General features: G+C 44.3%; 1 protein-coding gene across 1 annotated transcript in view; it reads right to left on the bottom strand.

Annotated features, from left to right (window-relative positions):
* FGF2 (fibroblast growth factor 2 (basic)) overlaps positions 1-16,827 on the bottom strand; it is a 35,017-nt gene that overhangs the window by 13,659 nt on the left and 4,531 nt on the right. The window lies entirely within an intron of this gene.

Genomic DNA, 16,827 nt, shown 5'->3' with positions numbered 1-16,827 from the left:
TCCCATACCAAAAAAATCACAAGCTGTTCGTCAACCTCTTGAGCTGCAAGATGCTTTCTACAGGCAGACTGTGTCCAAATCCTGTCTGCAGCTGCTAACTGAGGGTGGTACATCCCATTTCCAGAACATGGGAATTCCGCATCTTGCGGCAGCCGAGCTGAGAGCTCATTGAGCCCCTGCTCTTCCACCAGGATCCGTGGCAACCTCTGGATCTCAACGCAACGGTCAAAACAGAGAGCATCAATGGTTTGTCAATGTTTTTTCACAGCAAGGTCGGTGAACCACAGCTGAGCCAAAATAAAGGAAGACTAAATCCCGTGAAAGTTTTGACCGTGTTCATTTTTGACAGGACATGCAAAAGGCGTCCTAACTCAGCACCCAGTTGTCGAACATTGTCAGAGCTATTGTTCAAGACTGTTTTTTACATACACATATATATATATACAGCCTTCTAAAGCTGTAAGGATAATTTAATACTCAGCATTTCCAGTACAGATTTTATTTTACAGTCATATGTCTTCTTGCTTATAATACCATCTACATCTCTGTATGGCAGATTACCCAGACAGCAACATCTACCTAAGGAGACGACCACTAACTAGGAAAACACATCACTCTCGATGTAGTTTGAGTGAAGCTATTATGCCTTCCAGTAGTATAAAAAAAGGACAGAGCAGGGGACATTTTTTCTTCACAATACATAGAGGCTGTGTTAAGAATACGTATTCGCTGATGTTTTGGCTGAAGAACAATACGAGCTACAGCCTAACCTGAATTTCCACTGAAACCGGTGCAATTTGTGGCATTAAAGGCTGTTGAACCACACTACAACATGCACCAAAATGCCTGGGAGAGAGTTTTCTCCACCTCCCACTACACACAGCCCCTCCTGGACAAATACAGCTGTTCTGTATATATACACACATACAAGACGAACCGGGGTTTTTTTGCCAGCTTCCTTTCCATTAACAGAGGAAATTCACAGGTGCACTCTTTTCCAACAGCGACGCTCGGGCGGAGAGATTCTTACCAGCCTCTGAAAGGCAGAATGACTGAACAGTCGTTTTCCTTTTTGTTGCAAGACAATTCACAGCAGATCAAACCTCTTCAAGACCGCTCCCTGATGTATACATTAAACAGGTTCAACAGTTTTGGGGCTTTTGGTTTTTGGGGTTTTTTTCGGGTTTTTTAGATCAGGTCCTGATCCTGTGACACGTTAAAACACAGCCAAAACACTGACCGCACTGATGTGTTCCTCCCCTGCAGCCAGCAGAGCTCTGCAGGCACAGATTTCTGCATGCGTTCATGTCATTAGTGGATTGCAGATGTAAAATTATAGTTACACATACATGACTATCCCCCTTTCACAGGGTATATGGTCAGGACAGATCTACAAGTTGCAAGTTAAGCGAGCCAGCATATTTGAGAGAGAGTTACAAACGGGCATTTATTTCACAATTTGGAGAGACTTCTCTAAGAATATGGAAGTTGGAAAGCGGTATTTAATAGCATTGTGGTTGGCAAGGTTTCAGATGTCTGTTATGAACTGGATCTTCCCCATCTTTTCTTAAAGAGCTCAAAAAAGTATTTCCAATGCAGTTTTGCATACGCCAGTGGAGAAAAGAATTTTATGGACAAGTAGCACAACACGGATGGAAAAGATGCTAGCAAGAGTGGAGAATACAGAAAACGTGTACATTTTCCAAAAGTTCTGTTATTGCCCTGAGCACTAGAACTGAAAAATTACGTGTACAATGAAAACCCTGAAGTCCTTTTACAGTTATCCCAACCCAGCAAAGCTTTTTAATGGCCCAGACCAAATAATACTGCACTAACTTAAATGGTCCCAAATGGTTTCATTGCTCTGCCTCATAAAGGGTTCGGCCAAAAATCTCCTTCACAATTGGTTTATTTACAAGATCTTGGCAAAACCTAGCACACAATTGGTTTATTTACAAGATCTTGGCAAAACCTAGCAACTTAATAGTTCAGAAAACGAGCGCTTCACATTTTGGAAGTTACTGACTGCTGAGCTCGTACTACCTTTCTCACACACTCCCAGTCGGACATCTGTTGGCAGCCGCAGAGGAACAGCGCTGCCAGCCTCCTGCACCCCAAGCCCTTTGCCTGGGGCAACCGGCGTGCGCAAAACCACGTGCTGTTATTTTACTCATAGCAGCTGCATTGGCCAAGATGTTCTGGGGCAGGAGTATGCCACAGTATCACTAAGGAAGAGGGAAGCAAAGGTCATAGTGGGGAAAGAAAGGGACGGAGACACGTTAGGAAAAAATAAAAGGCAGACAGAGATGCAAAGAGCAAGCAGCAGGGCAGAAGGGCCACGATACGTGTACATACAGTACATGAGGGTGCTGTACTGGAGCATGAGGCAAACTCCCGCACCTCAAGTAGGTGGAATTTGAGATGTATTAGCCAAATGGATTCATAAAATTCCCGTTTTCCTACTCTTCCACAAGGAAATGGGAAATCTAACCACTACATCAGAGAAACCCTGAAATAAAAACCAACCACGAGCTCCTGGCTTTGGATACACTTACACAGCAAATAAAGGTATGATTAAAGCCTAAGCTATACTTCCACTATCATCTACCTAGCAAAGATCCCTACAAACAGACTTCAGTGCGGACTAAAACCGTGAGTACCCAGCCATGGTCTCAGAATCACACAAAATTCAGGTCAGAAGGACCCTATCTAGTCCAGCCTTCTGCTCAAGGGTCTCCATCACTTCACAGTGAAAACCCTGCCGCCACATTTTCGCTACTGTCAAACATACATGCAAGCTAAATCAAAGCTCACGAGGGTTCACCGATGTTTCCTGCAGTTACACCTCTTACTGCCGTAAGGCACAACCACAGTGCCCCACGCACACGTACACGTGCAGAGGCTGCTTTCATGCTCTGCAGAGTCTTCCCATCTTCACCGAAACACTGCTCCCAGGGCAGGACCACGCAACCTGGATATCCGCTTTCAGTACCTCCACCCTTCCCTCCAGGACCCCGAACGCCGCCCTGAGTACCCCAAGATGAGACGCCAGCATCATTACACCACCTACCATCTCCACACGCTGCTCTTTGCTGTTCTGCCTCTCTCACTTAAATAGCCTTCTCAAGACAGCAGGAAAGAGAAGCCCTTTTCGTGACTGTACCATCACTATTAACACCCTGCAAGGATGTGATGTAAAATACCACATTTTACCAAGAGGACTCTGGGCCCGAGAACATCGATCAGCCAATGCTCCAAGAGGTTATTTGGAGTTTCTGAACATCTCAACAGCAAACACATGCCTTACCCAGACACAGCAACTAACAGAGCAGCTTATGGACCCTGGAAAAGAGGAATCTGATACTATTTCAGCCCCTGTTTTCACTAACATACAGCCGCTTTATTTGAACTGAAAAAGTCATTAGCAAAACACCTCTCACTCAGCTTACAAGAAGGGAGAGTTTATGTACCCCCTGAAAAATCCCAGGCTGCACGTCTCTGGATCAATGACTAGCGTTACTACAGGCTCTGCTGTGGAAAAGCTAAACCCAAGCCAAAGGCTCAGGGCCCACCTCCAACATATTTGCAGAGGCCCTGTAAGGAAAATCCTTCCGTGAGGCCCCCGAATGACACTGCGGTGAAGCTATTCCACCAGCTCCCCATCACTCGTCCTCCTGCACCTCCATGCCCCCAGAAAAGAACAAAGCAGCAACTATTTTGCAGTCTCGCTGCTACAGAGGCGGATCACCTCTGGAAGGAGTAAGTATCAGAAATGCAAGGAAGTTCATAAAAAAGGGGGGAAAAAATAAGAACCGGCAACGCTTTGCTAACTGCAACACCCTACGACCCAACTCCCACTCCCGCACACTCCATGGCTGAAGCTGGCCGATTCCTTCACGCCTGGGGGCAACGTCTATTCCCAGCCAGGTGTCCAAGCAAGACACACAGAGTCAGGCATGCTCGCTCCACACCTAACATAATAATCCCTCCCAAACGCAGGGGCTGGTTCGAAGATACACATGCATGTACACACACACGCAGATGAATACCCCCATTTCGGCATTTCCAGAGCCAAAGCTGCCCAGCTGGGTCAGATCCAAAACCCCAGCCCGTGAGCTGGTGATGCCTACTGTAACTTATCTCTAGGAATCAGAAATATCTTTGGCGCTCTCTCTCCCACATCTAGTCTCTGACGCTTTTTGATGTCTCTTTCTCAAAGACATATTAAGCATATTAACATCTTTCGCTAACTGATGAGCTTTGCATTGACGTACGAGGCATCCCCAGCCTTGAGACCACAAACACAAAAACAACTCTTTGCTCGCTTTCATACGCTTGTCATAAAACAACTGTGCCATCGCCGGAGCTGCTGAAGTACACGCTGCCTGAAACCTGCAACATGTGTAGGGGAGAAAGGAGGAACAGGTATGAAAAACAGCAAGTGAACCCTTGCAGAAGAGGTGGTCTTTTAACCAACAAAACCCGCAGAACAGCAACAAAAACAATCAAGCAAATGAGGTGTCACACTGAGAAATAGTGAGTCACACTCCCATACAAAAGCACATTTCTTTGCTCTTGCATGACAACATTGTAAGTGTATCTTTTTCCTTTTTGCCAGCCAGAGGCTTAAAACCACTCGCAAACAAACCTCAGGTCTTGAAAATGTAAACACCTACAACAAAAATATACACTTCAGAAATATGAACACTTCAAAAAGTTCCGGTTACACTTCAGAGTAAATCCAAGGCTTTAAACAGAATAATAACTTGTGTAACTGTTTACGTATCAACCCACTAACCTAGTCTACCACATAACGTGGACATTCACAGATTCATCTTTTTAAGTAGTACAAATACTGAATACAATGAAAATTATTTCCCTATTCAGGTTCTCCATCTATTCTCATTTATATCTTAACCGCAATTCCTACAAATACCCAACTCCACCTAACATATACCTACCATACCGGGAATCCTCCCCAAGAAACACTGATTACCAAATACACTGCATCCTCAAATGTTCCCTATAAATTTCATATAAAGGACAGTAAAGTCATCCTGCAGAAGAACAATTTCAGAAAAATGTGACATACAACGTTTCTGGCAACAGTCTGGCTTAGTGCTCCCTGCCTGTGTACCCCCGTGTAAAACACGCACGATTACATTTCTCCATTTCACACGGCTTGCAGAAACTGGTCGATCAAACTTCATCAAGTCCTTTAAAAGTTAAAAGCACTAGAGTTTCTGTATCCTGCTTACAAAACACAACTTGGGTATTTTGTGCTGCCGAGTAAAGTAAACAGCGATTGCTTGGCGTTACGTAAGGCTTTCAAATGCCAGACACTGCAAGTACACCATCGCATAAAATTCTTCTAAATGCCTAGCTGGCACGCTGTTTGCAGTCTCCTTGTCATTGCAGATGAGCTGACTGCATCATTTAAAGCAGAAAAAATTACTAACTTTACCAGAGAAGAACTTCATTCCTTACTGGGTATGGGTGATAAAGCCCAGTCTCCAAGTCACCGATACCTTTACCCCAAATTCGTGATTTAGAACAATGTTTGAGGGTTTCCTTATCGAAACAATGAATGCATGTTCACACATGGGTTTTAGGACTTTTCCCAAAGGGCTTTTCTTAACAAGGGTAAGGTAATCCATGACGTTTCTTTGAACTGCTTTCACTTCATTTAGCATTCACTAAAGTAAATCGCAGAATAACCACTTTCAGTTGTTCAGCTTTACAACAAAGCTGGTGCAAGCGTTTAGCCAACACGTCGTCACTGACTAACATCAGAAGATGCACACAGAACTTGCAGAATTTCAGCTCTTTATGTTTACCGTGCATTCACTAATCTCTTTGTAACTATGACCTGTTTTTCACTTGCAGCAAAATAAACAAACATAAAAACAGGGATAACCTGAGACAAGCCCAAGAATGTCGCTTCAGAAGACAGAGAAGGTAAAACGTGTAATTTTTAAAAGGTATTTTTAGTGCTCCTTCTTCACGTACGACTCACACAACTGTTCAGTAGTACATAGCATCTGAGGGCTGCAACCGATGTCAGAGCCGTAACAGATTCGATGAGATGAAAGGAAAAGGCTGCCAGAGCAGTGGTGAGTAATTGCCAACCCATAGGCTTAATAAGCCTTAGTGTCACAGTTGGAAAGGAAAAGCTGGGGTTTAGAAATGCCAAGAAGAATCAGCAAATAGGATTTCAAGAGAGTCTGAAGCGCAGTGGTGAAAGAGGAACTGTGGCAGGCACCCAGGGTGCCAGGGAGATGGCAAAGCAGACAGGAGTAGGAAGAAATAACAAGCTGGTAAGGAGGAGTTCCTGTGAATTAAGTTGCCCTTTAGAGTTGATTGCTCTTAATCTGGCCAAAAGGTTAAGGGACAGTGACTCTGTTGGTTTTGCATTTCCCCCACCTCCAATACCAATGAAATTGAATTAATCACTGAGTCTTTAATAAATATTTTTGCAAAAAGTCAACAAAAAACCCAATCAAAATCCATACACATGCACGCACAGTATTTCACTGGTGCCTGTCCCCCTTGTTTACTGCAAGGACAATGCAAAGACAACATTAAGCCCGGAGACTTACTTCATCCTCCATCTATTTTACCCCCTTCCATCAAGCTGTGTATCCACCCTATGCTGACATTTAAATAATGCATCCACAGGGGAACAGCACGAGCTGCAATGAAGGACAACAGCTGTCAATCACTGCTGACCCAGAACAGTAGTGAACCACAGTCTTCACAGGAAAGCTCTAATTTGCTTTTGAATGCAGCCTCGCTTGAGTATAAAGAGTTCTTCTTTGTAAGAAACCAAATTCCCTAACACCGAAAAATAAAATGCAGAGTGCATTGTTAGACTTTCCTTCATATACCTGGGTAACACTCGTCACTTTTACAGCCCCCTACGGTCACTCTGAGGAGGCAGACAGAATACACCGCGGGACCCAGCCTGTACCGGGGAGCCAAGAACTTGGGTCTGCAGGACCACAGCAAGAGGGATCAGCCCGTAGCCGCTTCCCCAGCTTCCAGCTCTCCGAATAAAAACCCACTGCTTCTTCTGAATACCTTCGAACCATACTAAGAAGGGACATGAGCGCTTTCCTGACAACAAAAGTGAGACCTTGCAATCTGCAGCTTGGAAGAACCCACCTGGCTCTCTCCCACTTCAGCCAGACCATTACTAGTACTCACTATGCCGGTTTAAATCTATTTACTGGTTTAAATCTCCGCGCTGCTCCAGACTTCGCTGCAAGAGCATGCTCCCGAAGTATGCCATGGCTACAAGCACCAGCAATCGCACTGTCTCGCCTTATGTCACGTCAAATCAGGAGGCAGGCCAGACATCTCTGACTCCTAACAGCATTTTCTCCTAATACAATATCACATAGACAATACTGATACATGTTGCCAGAGCCTGACCGCTGAAATTGAGCCTCATTTTGAGGCACCGTGCTCTGCTCCTCAATAGCAAGTAGTAACACTTTACAACCACCGGTACTAGCTCAAGCACAGACAGTTAAATGCTCTGGAAGACATTGCTTCGTGAAGCAGTAAAGCAAGGAGAAGGTTGCGACTGAAATAAATTAAAACTGGCAACATGGGACAGTTCTGTAGACTTCTTCAGCTTTTAGGAATTCCTGCATTTCTAAGGACACAAGCATTGTAGGTCTTTTTCCTCAATTTTCCTGAATGAACTACATTACTGTCAGTAAAACATCCGTAGTGATTCTGTAAACATCTGTAAAACCACAAAATGAATCCTTCATATTTACATATTCAGAGGCACGGCCAGACGCACGTTTAGCTATTCATCCCAATTGCTCCATTACAGTTGGAGAAACCCAATGAACTGAATCCATATACTATTTCCCAGAAACTGCTCAGCCTACCAACTCTGTGCGGCAGGATACCCTAGGTGACTTCCAAACAGAGATGACAGCCTCTCCCCATACCTCCTCTCCATGGCCCTCGCTGGCTGCTTCTCCACACTAAAAAACGCTCTCATTTTTGTATCCATCTCTGTTGCCACAGGTATCAACAGGACCTAGTGGAGTATTGCACAAAACTGCTCTACAGGCGTGGTTCTCTACATCCAGAAATCTCAGTCTCGCTATTGCTCTTCCCAGAGTTGTGGGACTGTATTAATACTCATTGCAATATGGTCCTAAAATCACCATTCTAACCTGAAATGTAACATAGGTGACAAACGCATGGACTCTACCTGTTCATCCTCTTCAAGTCATCCATCAAGGAAGACACTGTATCTTGTCCTGCATTTTAACAGACAAGATGGTTCCGGACGTGGTACCACAAGACAGGCAGTGACACCCGAACCGCTAGCTGCTGCTGGGAAGGGGCAGTTCCTGTCCCTCCACCCCACATTCCCAGCTGCACACTCCTACCACCTCCCTCGCACCAGCTCTGGCACTTTTCTTGACATCTCAGCGAGCTGCTTCAATGCATTAAATCGATCAGAAACTAATGCAGTGGAAGGGGGAGAGAGAGAGAGAGAAAATGCTTTTCTGCCAATTCAGCAAACCAATCTGTCCCTTTGCTGAACTTGGGGCTAGAGGTGGTACCAACTACAGCACAGCTGAGACTGGGGGAAGGAAGAGGAGGGACCATCCCTTTCAGCAGCAGAGACTTGTTAGATCAGCTGAAGGGGTCCGACCAAAGGATCCCTTGGCCAGTCACCACTGACAGCATAACAGGTGATGTTAAAACACAACATTGGGGGGTTGGAGGGGAAGGCGAAAAGGGGGCACGTGGACTGAAATGAAACACTTGAGTATTTGTTCCCCAGTACCCAGAAACACCAAGAAAAGATACAGTCTGCCAAAAAATGGTGCCAGTCCCAAGAGGTGCTACAGACATTTCCCCAGAAGAGGTGTACCAAGCGCAGATCGAGATGCAGTGATGCCTGTACACTGGAGTATGTTAAGGACGCCCTTTATCAGTGAAAATAACCGCAGAGCTACACCACCGCAGAGTGGCAACAGAACATCTCATGAAACACATCGGCACGGTAAAGGTTTGCAGAGGGACACCAGGTATTGTGGGCACCAGGTTGGGTCAGCCCGAGAGTAGAAAGGAGAAAGCCAGGAAACAGATTGAAAATATTTTCAAGCTGTATCACAGCTGATATCTGTCCTTGCTTTTACAAAACACACCACCATGCAGTATTTCATAGCTGCGAGTATCAGGATTTCGTGCCTTGCACATTCCAGCTGGAATCGTAATGATTGCTGTCTTATGAGATCTGCTCAAGCCTCGTCACAAGGTAGGAGCCAAGCTAGCAACCTCCACAATACAAGAATATAATTTCACCACATTGCCACCGCAAATGGCCATGAAGTCTAGTTCCTACTTCGTCCCGTCCTGGTACCCTGAGTATCTTTCTCCTTTGAATCACCCGAGCAATGTGGTTTTCAAGCTCCAAAAGTCAAACATGAGTGATAAGTTCATACAGGATCACTCAACCAGAAGCGTACCATGACAGTTTGGGCAAGACGACCTCCACCCAACTCTGTAGACATCATCTCATTTATAATCTCGGATGATCGTATCAGGCTCCAGTCAAAATCTGGCCCTACCCTGAACAAACAAATAAGATAATAATCCTGAAATGCCACCAGCACTCCAGAGAGTCACCCTTTAAATATTTTTATTGAGAAGTCAGAAGGTGGCAGAAAAGGCAGACGGGTAAGCTCAAGTTTACCCATATATTGTTACAAAACACACTACTGAAAATGACAAATGATGAGAGAGTTGCTTTATTTTGAAATGCACGGTCTTAAACAGATACTAATAAAAGTAAAGGCTATTAATTCTCCATCAGAATTGAAAAGCAATCTCATTACCAACTTTTAGCCTTCAAAAGTCATGCCATAAACATTTCAAATATCCCCTGGTATAGATACTCAATCCACGGATTTCATGCAAGGACGTACTTTTTTCAGTAACAGTAACTTGAGCAGTCTCAGGATAACCATTATTTCAAAACTGGATTGCGTTAAGGTTATATAGTCCGTTTTGTTTTTACCAGATAATTGCACTAAACACGCTGCCACCGATAGTCAAAAAGCTCCATTGTTTCTAGGGTTATTAACCAGTTTAGTACAACCGATCACGTCTCAAGTATTTTGAAACAACCGATGGCCACTGATCCCAGGGCAACGCTCCCAAGAGTGCTAAAAACCATAATAATCACAATCCAAATTTCAGTCTTCTCTTGTTCGCATCAGAAGTTATGGATGGATTCATGGATTTGGCTCAAACTGCTTGAACAAATGAGGAAATGTCAGAAAAATATTTTTCTGGGGAATAAAAGGAAGAAAAAGGTAAAAAAACCCCTAAGCTCAGAGAAAAACTTTCAAAGAAACTCGTTACATGTTTCACTTCAGTGTGTTAACAACTTTTAAGTATATAGAAACCACTGAATAATTTTTTTTTTCCCCAACTGTTCGCCACATATGTAATCCAAGGGAGTTAGGAGAAGCTTACGGAAACAAAACGTCACTGAAAAGATTATGATTTAAAATTCAGGTTGAGACTGATTAATTAAAGGGCAATTAAACAGAATTCTGCCCAAAAACCTGCAGCGGAACAGGTCCCCTTTCTTTTAGAAGATACGATAGGTGTATGTATTCTGTGGAAACTGAACACGAGAAGAGGGCATTTTTCTGGGGTTTATCTTCAAGCATCTTTTGAACCCTGTGACTGTTAATTCTACTGCCAAAACCAGTGCCACAGCTCTCCTTGCCCATTCAACTGTCTGTGCACTTGGCACTTCTCTTACTTTTATTACAGAATACAGAACCTGAACCTGCTTTTATTACAGAAGATGAATCTGAACGGCTTTTAAAACTCTTTAGTAATATACACCAAGCACACTTGGGAAAAAAAAAAAGAGAGAGAAACCCCCAAACCCCCAGGTTTTAACTAACTGCAATTTAGTCTCTTCATCTAGTATGTCAAAAGAAATTGTATCTTAAAAAAGTTACTAACATAGTTCACCTTCTGTAAAATGCTTTTAAATGCATCTCCACCACAGGATAAACAACTTCTTAGAACCAGCTGCACAAACTTCAAGTCATTATTAGCCAAATAAAAACCATTAGCAGCCACCTGATCTCGTTTTCTTGATGAGTAATTCAGGAATATGCGGCTCCATTTTATCAAGACGACAAACGTCCCAGAGTTCTCATTCTGACTTCACTAAACGTCATACATGCATCGCTGCAGTTTTTAACCAAAAGATGTGGTCTATCCACATAAGGGGGTCATAAAGACAGCTTTTGCAAGAATCTGCATTTATGGGACTCTCTCTATAATTTCACTGTATACTGTCAAACTACTGTATGTTATCTGTATTTGTCTTATTCATTCAGCTATGGATGTGCAATGGCTAAGCAGGAGTTGGACTATTTTTTTCTGTAAACAAGAATATGTAAGTACCTATAAGCGCTCCTCATTTCTAAAGCCTGTGAGAAGATTTAAGGGCTAAATCCTGCCCTCTAGCGTACCTGTGGATGGTGGTGCCCTGGGAACCTTCCACACTCTTCCAACAGCCCTTTCCAAACCGGGTGGAAAACAGCTGGGAGAGACAGGACAGTTCATTGCCCACTGGAGACATCTCGTATTTGCCTTGCTCCAGCTTCAGAGTGTACCTGCTACTCAGTCAGACACCTTCGGGGTGGGTAAGACTCACTAAAATCTGGGTAAGAGGGTTAGCAGACACGACGACAGATGAGAGAGGATCCTCCCCTGAACAGCACCGTCCCCCAGTGTGCCCAGCCAACACTGCTGGTCTGTCCCTCATTTGATTAATTTACCCCGCAGGACCATGCAGAAAACGGTACGACGGTATTTCTATGACAAAATAAGTGAAAGACGCAAAGGAAGCACATTTGCAACTTTTCTGCATGGGGGTTCTCTGCTACCTCATTCCCTAAAACAGCTACATCTGAGAGCCGGGAGGAATTTCTGTGTTGACTATGTCGCAAAGCATTAGCATTTGGCAAACCAGTTAAGGTCTGCGCAACAGATCAAAAGTAATGCAAAAAGAGTCCGTTTTCAGAAGGACTTGGGTAGAAGCAATATATTCGGATGTTTAGGGCCAGGTTTGGTTTGTTTTTGTTTTTTTTTTTTAAAAAACAGTCAACTCTCACCTAGTGCTAAGAGTTGGAACAGGATGCCCTGTCAACAGCTCCGGCCACGTCTGTGGGACACCAGAATGGGAGAGGAGATCTTCTGAGTCCCAAATAACTTACGCACCTATAAAAAACTAAGCACCAGGCACTGAAGCTTCATACCAAAACACCTCTTGACCTTTGCTCAAATTTTTCTTTCTGAGGATCACAGTTAGTTTTCTTCCATTCGCACAAACAGCGATCGGATTTCTATCTTCTTGACTAAGCTGGTATGCTCTAAAAGTCTGCATATACTTCAACATAGTCTTTTCAAAACATTTGCAGCGTAACCATTTAAATGTTGTGTATGATACACGTAAAAATCAGAACATTAACAACTACTTCTGAAAGGAACCTTCTGAAGAAGAAATTTTCCTGGACCAGTATTACCCTGTTTTACATTTTCTTCAGATATTTGGGGCAGAGTAGCCAGCGACTGAGCAGGAAGAAGGTATTTCAGACATCTGCAGGGTTGATAAAAGCTCACACTGCTGAATCCTTTCTGAGTGACAGGCTGGAGCCTCGTCACCACATGAATGAGTGGACAAGAACGGCTCGGGATTCCTTGGACGCCTTGGTTTACGCTAACCATGAAATAAAGCTGCTTGAGAAGTTATGGAAATATATAAATGCCAACCATTCCTCAGCGAGGGAAACTGTGAAGGGAACCAGCTGTGCTATTAGACATTTTCTAAAATGTATGGATAAGCGTTCCCTTTCCATTCCCCTTGCTTTTCCCCTTCACCGACACTGTAGCCTCTTTGAGGCAAACACCTCCGGAGGGTTGCTAAAAGCCTTTCCAAAAAGACTGCGTTCTTTATATGTTTTCCAGGGCATAAATCAAAAGTTGTTGATCAACAACAACGGACATGGTTTTTGTTTTGCTTTAAACAAAACTCTAAGAAAGTGCCTTCTGTTTCTTGTTTGTCTGAAACGTACCTCTTCAAGGGAAAAAGACTCAGCAGATGTCCCCAGGGTGTGTCAAAAGGGGCACTTCACTGAAGTCACTGTACAACACGCATCAGATGTGGCAATATCGACCACGTAAGACGTATTGTCCTGTTTTTTAGCTGGGTGAATCATACGATTCCAATCCTCCAGCACACAGGACGTAAACGTCCATTCCCAATTTCACTAACGACACAATTATGAATAAACCAACGTGAATGGGGTGAGTGTAAAACAGTCAAAACTCTCAGAGCCGTGACATAAAACAGACCGCATACTTTGAACAAGCCGTCCCTTAGCACTAGAGGCAGAAGCGGGGGAGCAAAAAAGGACACGGACAGTAGAAATTTGTTTACAGTATTAGATTTTGGTCTGAAACATAAGAAGATAGACATTTGCCTCCTAAAATAAGAACTTCCTTTAAAAGTAAAAATGAGGCTGTGCTAATCTAATGCTATTTTGTATAATTAATTCATAAGAATAGCAACTACCACAAGAATCTCTCCTAATTGTCCCTTAATCAGATTTCTAAACCAAATTCTCTGCAGCCATTGTGTTTCTTTTCTCAAAACCATCTTACAAAACCTTTTACCCAACTAAGAAAAATACCACGAGTTATCTGAGGTGTGTATTTTCTTTGTTAATGTTTTAAAGCCTTCTCACATTGTCCGAGATTTATTGCCATCTGCCATGCCAACGTGACCTGCCAGGCATACCACAAGATTTCACAGGGACTTCCACAGAGCAGCATTCACCAGGTCAGAGTTCAGCATCGCACAGATTTGTATCGAATGACGTACTTACAACAAAGATGCTAAGGACGTGAACCATGAATGCCGGAGCAACATGCCTCGCTGATGCTTCAAGCACCCATTTCTCCATTTCTCAGAACTAGAGTTCTTCGGGGGGCGGGGAGGGGAACAAACAAACAAAGAGCTGGCTGATGATGAGAAAAGGAGAGCGTGACAGCAGGTGACAAGGGAGCAGCTCAGGCACGGTGGCACTCCCGTGCCTAGGTGCACTTGTCGGAAGTGAGTCCCGCCAGCCCTCCAGCTGCATCACGCTTACTAAACAAATGTGTTTTCTGCAGATGGCCGGAGAGTGCCAAGCTGACGGGTACCTGAGGAGCTCGCCGGCAGCTGACCTTCTGCAGCACAGGGCAGAGGCCACGTCGGTCATTTATAACTTGGGTTCTCCTTTACCTGTTGTCACCATTCACTCAAGAGGAAAAAGGGTAGGAAAAGAGAGGGGCTCCAGAGAGACGAGTGCCAAAGGAAAGGGGAAAGAATACTTGTGATCAGATAGTACTGAAGAGGCAGAGAAGAAAAAGTACAGAGACAAAATGGAGAGCCAGAAAGAAATGAGAGCAAAAATAAAGCTATAGAGCAAAACAGAGAAACTTGAAAGAGAAAGAGTAAGGCAGTACCACCAACACCAGAAAGCTTTTCAAACATAATTCACTACTAGGAAAGCAGCATGAGAAATCAGTTAAAAAATTTCTAGCGTTGATAAGGCTTAACAGGAAGAGAAAACACACATTAGATGGACTCAAGAACGTAAAACTAGTACTAGTTTTCCTGGCAGAATAATAAAAAAAGGCCGGGGGGGAGATGATTATGGGGCAGCTCTGTGATGAAAAATCTGACGACAATAAATAACACCACCACCCAGGGCAGCTCGGCCCAGCCAGGCGAGTACAGAACAACACGCACCACTACCGGCATTTCTCACCACAAACAGCCGAGTACTGAATGAGGCAAGAACCCGATAGCCGTGGCAATGTCGGGAGACCCAGCTTCAGCCTTGCACATCCCCGACTCAACATCATCTCCCTTTGCAGCAAATTTCCAACATGTTTTCATAGCTACTTCTAGGGGTGAGATGACAGGTTTGATGAACTAACGAGACTTATCTCCTGTAAGAATTCCCACATTTCCCAAATACAAAAGGCTAAAGCAAGCTGAATGTATTACTGCTCGCTTTCCAGCACAGACTTGATCCTGCACAGTAACCGACTGGCACGTGTAAAACCAAACCACTTATCTGTATGGTAAATTAACGTTTTGCTTTAGGCATTGACATTTTGAAAAGTCCACATGCAATAACTTCCTGCATTGTATTGGCAATAAATATATTTTGTTACTACTTGCACAACATCGACTACGCTTCCCTTTAAACCAGTATCTGAGAAAGAGAGAAATGCAAACGCGTAGGACCAAGTCTGAAAGCTTCCTATAGCTTTTCCTAAGAATACTAGTTGGTCTAATAAAGGATGCTAACTTTCCCAAAATGTACTGTTCCACATATACCTTCAGCCCATCGCATGTACGATATTTCTACCAAAGAGTCACAGAATAAAATAGCCTCAGATTGAAGCCCAACTTGGCAATACCGTTATTTGGGCACAGTCTGTTACAGTATTTCTCTGGAATTGTTGGAAAAGCTTTTCTGCAAATGGTGAATGTCCAAAGTGGAAAGCAGTATTAAGAACCTGTGGTCTGTCTCCTCGCTTCCTTCTCCTCTTTGTCCTCTGACTTTAGCCCCGTCTGTGCATCTATCGCTCAGAGCACAGGTGCAGAACAGTAAGATGTTTCACCTGCTCTTTATGCCAAGTGCCTGCAGGCGGGCCGCTGCCTGGTCGAGGTGCACACATTGTACAGTAACAAATTCTCCTAAACCAGGAATCGCACTGAGACTGTCTATCTGACAGGCAGTTATACAGCAACTCCTTGTACCTGTTTTGAAGGAAATACCTCACGGGCGTTTCAAAAACTTGCCGCTACATCCGCAAAAGCTCCACAGTGAATACTTTCAAAATATTCTGAGGTCTGCAAAAAGGCATTTTGTTCTTGGGACAAAGAACAGCCTGCATTTGTAAGAGCAACCTGCCCCACGCTCCCTGCGAGACTGCCCGTCGGAGAGCGGGCACCTGGCACCGAGGACGGCAGAGGCGAGCTCGGGTCACGGACCCCGAGATCGCACTAACCACTCAACCCACGGGCTGCGTTCCCAGCTCAGGAGCCTCTTCCTCCCTCAAAAGATCAGGTATCAGGGAACAAACTGCTTCTGCTGGAATCCACAGGTTTTGTTTCAGCTGTCTGTTAGCCATGCTTAATTAAGTTTAAAAAAAAAAAATCACCACACACAATGTTTTAAGCCAAAAAGGTGCTTTGACAGTACTTTGTTATAAACCCTGCTTCCTTCAACAAATTCACACCTCTGTTTAAGAGCACCTGTACACTGAGTGCTTCCGTTCGTGAGAACTTACCCCCACTGGGAAAAAAAACCACCCAACCTTCTTTCCACCTTCACGCAACCAACGTACTGCCGTGTAAAGCAGTCAAGTGCCATTACACCCGTTTAAGAGCCGTGCAAACAACTTCAGACACCTCGAAGCACCTAAGCCAATCTTTGTGCGTTTGACAAGCTCCGTGCCGCAGCAGGTTGAATGAGGAGACGCCAGGAAGAGTTTGCACCGGGACATCCCACCGGTGCCGACGCGATACCCGGCCGTGAGAAGCCCGGCGCGGTCCGGAGCCAGCAGCTGCGATAGGCGCCTGTACGTGCATATGAATAAACCGTATGTCCGTACATACGCACGTTTATTTACATACGAGCGTATGCACGTTTACACACGCGTTTTAAGCAAGGCTCACCGCCGATGCTTCAGCAG

Source organism: Pygoscelis adeliae, unplaced genomic scaffold (genome assembly GCF_000699105.1).
Source record: "Pygoscelis adeliae isolate BGI_AS28 unplaced genomic scaffold, ASM69910v1 Scaffold31, whole genome shotgun sequence".
Taxonomy (NCBI): domain Eukaryota; kingdom Metazoa; phylum Chordata; class Aves; order Sphenisciformes; family Spheniscidae; genus Pygoscelis; species Pygoscelis adeliae.
This window is presented reverse-complemented; position numbering and strand designations above follow the sequence as displayed.